The 6,032-nt window shown below is 31.7% G+C and overlaps 1 long non-coding RNA gene across 1 annotated transcript; it reads left to right on the forward strand.

Moving 5' to 3' along the window:
• Positions 1–1,176: 1,176 nt before the first annotated feature.
• Positions 1,177–2,698, forward strand: LOC134282927 (uncharacterized). The gene is made up of 3 exons (XR_009995386.1): positions 1,177–1,276; positions 1,380–1,566; positions 2,486–2,698. It is a non-coding gene; the product is annotated as an uncharacterized LOC134282927 (long non-coding RNA).
• Positions 2,699–6,032: the final 3,334 nt, after the last annotated feature.

The raw sequence follows: 6,032 nt of genomic DNA on the forward strand, positions 1-6,032 counted from the left end.
AGAAGGTAGATAATTATTATGTTTACGAAGTTTATAAACAGATGTCTGTCATCTAATCCTTTTAGGCATAAATTATGTGTGATTTGAAGAAAATTGTCCCTCCTGTGAATGTAATTTGTTACATATATACTAATGGCCTATGTATAAAATGCATAAAAAATTATGAAAACCATCGGGATCGAAGTACGGTTCCGTAACCACGTGTAAACATTATGGCATCCTGAGACGTTTTGTTACCGTTTTGTACGTCCTCAGAAAAAGAATCAGATGCGTGAATTGTTAACGAGTCTTCAGATTATGGCTCTGATTTTGCTGAATATGATTCTGACAGCAAACATTCATTTGGTAGCAAGATGGATGTAGTGATGATGATACCGAATCAACAATGTTTGAATTTGAAAAAGAAACAGGTAGTTGGATCTTGGTTTATAATACTATGTACCTTATAAAAAGGTTTATTGATATGTAAAAAATAAATAAATAAACAATTTTGACTTGATTATGGACAAGAGAAATTCTTTTTACAAGACACTATCAGGTCTGGTACAATCACAGGGGCTTGTCACAAAATATTTATCTTCTTTTAAAATACACAAGTGTGTATTTTTATAGTAGGGGTAACTTTATTAAAAGAAGATAAATATTTCGTGACAAGCCCCTGTGGTACTATCACTAGATATAGCTACATGTATATATATAGCTTGATTTACCTACTTAGTTACCTTTATTTACTTACCAGAAATAGCTTTATTTAGCTACCAAAGTAATTTATTTCTATAAAAAAATACCTACGTAGCTAAATCTAGTGATTGTACTGGACCTGAATATATACCTAGCAAACCTGTCAAGAGAAATTTCAAGGTTGGTACTTGTACATGTAGCAATAAAAATATCTGTATAGATTCAACAATATTGCAAAATATTCACATCTGCAGAATTATAAATAGCATAAGTAGCCTTTGTGGGGTGATGAAAAGGGAATGAAAAGTTGAATAGGTCCAGGGTTTTCAAAGACTGTTTACTAATAGGGTACATTAAGAATTGGATAGGTGGGTCTTCACTGTCAATTAAATCACCATTATTGCCTCATATGTGGGCTGCATGATTATAAAGAATCTCATTAAACAAAATATTTTTTTCAAATATTTATGAAATGTTATGAATATTGGGCTACGGGTTATGATTTTCGGCTTTTCATATATGATTAAAGGAAAAAGAGTTGTCAAGTACTTGTGCAGACTTTTCAAATTAAAGGTCACCATGTGTTCCTTGACAGGTTTTACGTTTAAAACATAACTAATATTATAAATATAAGTCTGGGAAATTTTACTTTGTAAAGAATATTTCCTTTCATTCTTATATTTCTCGTGCAATTTCAGATTATTCAAATTCATTTCCCTGGTTAGGGCTGGGCTTTACAATGGGATTTTCAGCTGTGGAGCTATAAAGAATTGCTACATAGGGTTTCCAATGTAGTTTTGTGAACAGAATCCAGAAATAAGAAGAGGAAAGACAATGCAGATGCAGCATAAGCATTACCAATTACTTATCACTGCTGAGGAAATGGTAAAGAGATGTTATATTATTACACCTCTACTGTAATTACTCTGTATAAATTAATACCATAAAACTCTATTTCCTCGATAAGTGACTATTGCCCTCATCTGAAGACTACTCCCTGGAAAATCAGAGTTGCTCCCTTGGACTACTCCCTCATGAATATTTATTAGTAATTTTAACCAATCAAAGTGTTCAGTGGGTGGAGCGTTCAAGAATCTCGAGTCTGTGATGTCATGTTATTAGCAATGTAGCTATGAGGTCAAAACATTTCGACGTACCATGTCAAAATCATACTTGAATTCTACCAAAATGAAGACAACGATAATTTTTCGAAATGTCAGTGAAAATACTTTTTTAAAAATAATTTAATTGTTTAAGGACACGATGCTTCACTTATCATACAATGAGTTAAACTGCTTGCATTTGTAATTATGCCTCTACAGTTTTTTTTTAAATGTCGGAATATCTGGTTAAAAAAATTTATCATTGTTTCGGTATAATAAAAAAGTTATGGAATGGGAACTCGGGAAATAGCAAATTTATAGTTCCCCTCGGCAGAAAACTATTTCCTCTGGGAAATAGTTTCCTCCCTCGGGGAATCATAAATTTGCTATTTCCCTCATACACATTTCATAACTGTATACTATAGTACATGGATAGGAATTGCCTTGTCTGTCTGTCGATTTGCCACATGCATTTTTCCCTACTCTGTTACTTTACTTCAAGGATATATGAAGCTCTTGTTTTCTTCAAAGATAGCCAGAAGAATTTGTGAAGAATCTTACCCAAGTCATTTGATGACATTTTCTTCAATTGATAAATTTAAATGTAGCATTATCATAAACATGACATTTATTTTAAAAATCTTAGAATATGTCTGGTATGGTTTATTTCAATTTAATTTGAAAACTGTGTTTTTTCACAGGTACCTGCTTTGAGTACTACTTTTGTGTATTTGGAGACAGTCCAGTTGTCCTTTAAACCAGAAGTGGAAATTTCAGTGCTTGTTAAATGTTCTCCAGAAGTTATTGGATGATACATAGGAAGAAAATGGGGTCATACTGAACAGAATAGTTTGGATACACATTATAGATTTTGAAAGCTTGAGACCTCAAGATCAACCCAAATGATATTTAATATGTATCAGGTTTTACTTGCAGGAATACACAGAAATTCAGGGTAAATTTTAAGTGTTTGTTATCTTAGAAAAGATCAAAGTTCAAGGTCAACAGTGCTTTAGTTTTATCAAATATAACACTATTATAAAGACTAATTTCCTTTATACAGGTATAGCAAATAATTCAGAATATGATTTGGGGAAACTGTGATTTTTTCTTTTAAATCTTACCTAAATTTAGAACCATGATGTATACTTAAGCAAGTAGATTTTTTTCAAGCATACAAAATTTCAAGGTCATTTTGATTTTGGAAGTGAATATAAAATATCAGGAAGCAGTCAAGCTTTGTAATTTTTTTGTTGTTGAATGTACTTATTTATTGAGTAATATTCAAATTTTAATATGCAATGAAATTAAAAATTATAAAATAATTAATGTTCTAATTTGTTGATTTTTAAAACTTTGTGTTCATTCATTTTGAGGTTGTTACCATGACAATATGTCTGTCAAGAAAATGGCTCTGATATTCCTTTTTGTTCAGTTTGACCCTTGACCTTTGACATTGTGACCTCAAAATCTAAAGGGGTCCTCTACTTTTCAAGAAACCAGTGTACTAAATTTCATGTCTCTCAAACAATGGGTCCTCACGATTTTGAATGATTAAAATCTACATACTGGTATATCGAGAATTATAACCCTTGACCTTTGACCTTGTGAACTCCAAATTAAAAGGGGCCATCTACTTATTAGTAGATACCAGTGTACTATGTTTATTATCTATCAAGCAAGTTTTTTTTTTTTAAGATAAGAGAGAACACACTTGGTCTACTGATTGACAAACAGGTACTAAGCAGTATGTGAATATCACCCTGCTCAAAGAAAATGTAAAATAATACAATTCTGGTACACCCCCCCCCCAAATTAACCCCATTTAACCCCCTAAGAAATAATTATTGATTGAAAACAAAAATGTACAATATACTGGTATTTTTCAACAGCAAAATTTAAATTTTTGAAAATATTTAAATCAGCAAAATAACTCCTTGCTGAAGTTCAGGGATGAGAAAATTTGAAAATTCACAAAAAAAAATGTCCAACTTTAAGTAAAAAGTACAGCAAAATATTTGAGAGTCCAAAGACAGATTTTCTATATAATGTAGACAGACATGTTGTCTAATAATTGGTATGAGATTGAGTTGATTCTAAGCGTCACTTTCTGAGTTATAGGTTTTTGAAAAGTGAATATTTTCACCAGTTTTTATAAATCTGGAAATATGCCAGATTTGTAACCTTTTTGCACTTAAACGAGGGCACAGTTTGTGAATATGAAAAATTTTCCAAAACAAGTGTATCTTGTTACTCTCAACCATATAAGGATATTTTATATCATAATCAAGTAAAATGCTGAATTTTTAAATATAAAATCCAATAAAATTCCTGTTTTCACCCTGCGTAAGGACCAAGAATTCTATTTTTGGTAACAGTGTCGATTTAACCCCTTAAGTGAGACCACACTGAAAAAAATTTTGTGGCAAAATATTTCATATTATAGAAGATATTTACACACAAAACATGAAGTTGATCCGAGAACCTTGCTCCCATAACCTCTTGCATGGTTTTCTCGTAGACATGCTCTTAACAGTATTCAAGTTCACAGTTTAAATACTGATTATTTTTTTAGTGTTTTAAATAACATTTTGCACTAAATTTCAACAAATGAAGTTTTAAAAAATTCTTCTTTTTCTTTTCTTACGGAAAAGTTTCTTCAACTATTACGCTAATGATACATCCCGTTTGACCAGGTAAGCATGGCCTGGAAAATGTAAAATCGCTGAAAATGCAATAAGGCATGTATATTAAATTATTTTACAACTATACACGTTTAAAAAAACACCAACATTGTTTTTCTTAATATTTATTACGAGTATGCTTGAATCTTTACCGTAAAGACTTCATGTTTGGTAAAACAGGATAGTGTTATGCATGAAGATGTATAAGAAAAATCGGGAAATTATTGAATCGAGTTTGGAAGATAACTTCGGATATCTCGAACCCCCGGATATCTCGAAGTCGTGCCCAGGTCCCCTCAACTTCGAGATACTGATATTTCACTGTATTAGTAAGTGGTCAATTAACAACGGATAAAACAAATCGTCAGAGAAGTTGAATTTTTTTTTATCTTTGACACTGCCACCTTCTTTATATCTATTTCTATGGTTTGCATGTTTAAGCATTTTTATGATATTGAAGTTTGGTTTAAGGTAGTGGTATAGTACCATCGAGACCCAATGTGAAACCCAATCCATCCCAGGAAAAAAAACCTGGGTCTGCTCTTGGACGGTACTAACCTAAATTTGAAATTATATATATATTTTTCTTACAAACAAAAAAGTGTTTCTGTGTTTCATTTTCATAGGATTTTCTACACGAGAAACAAATGACAACTTCTGACAAAATGTGAAGTTCTCAATGTTCAAAAATAACACTGCAACAATCATTTCTAAGCAATAAAATTTTGTTAAATAAATGGTCGAGGAACTGAGTTTGATAATAAATCGTACCTGTTAATTTATTTGTTGGAAATGAACAAAGGGATTCTTTCTTAGCAATCCACAATTTTATACCTATCCGATTATGTTAACAGTTTTGCTTTATATACTGAAAAGAAAAATAAATGTAGGGTAAACTTTTTAGGTAAATTGGTTAAAGGTGGCGATTTTTAAAGAGATGACAGGACGAACAACCCGCTCAGAACATGACTCTGTTTTGCGTTAACTTCGTCGTCACGGTTGATTGAAAAACATTCAACGCTCTGACAACGGGTTACAATTTTTATAATTGTAAATTTACAAGAAACTGTATAGCTCCCCGTTGTTGCCTTTTTCACTAGTTAGGCAATTCGAAAACCATGCAGACCCCATGGAACTTCCGTAAACTGTACCAAGATTGCAAGAAATGCATATAGTCTCTAAATATTGAACAACAATGTTTATACCTCATGTGCATCAAATGGTGCAACAAAATGTTTTGACAAGCTCGTCGTCATGAAATTACACGTGTTTATAGGCTTTTAAGTGTTTTCCCTACTTGACGTCATATAGTTTACCGTTGAGTAATTCTGAACTCTGGTTTTGGTGCATAGAAACTAAATTTCTCATCTGACCAATTTCGTAGTTTTTCGGTCATGCGGTCAATTTTTTTTAATATAATGCTACCCTGCGTTTCTTTTTCTTTTCAGTATAATTTAGGACAAAACTAGTCCTTAGCTTGAATTTATAGCAAAAGTACAGGTTTTTCTTATAATAATTCTATATCAGAACATTTCATCATGAGCAACAGGAGTCCATAATATGT

This window comes from Saccostrea cucullata, unplaced genomic scaffold, assembly GCF_032062105.1.
Source record: "Saccostrea cucullata isolate Sc308-1 unplaced genomic scaffold, CSIRO_AGI_Scuc_v1 ctg8173, whole genome shotgun sequence".
NCBI classification, from domain to species: domain Eukaryota; kingdom Metazoa; phylum Mollusca; class Bivalvia; order Ostreida; family Ostreidae; genus Saccostrea; species Saccostrea cuccullata.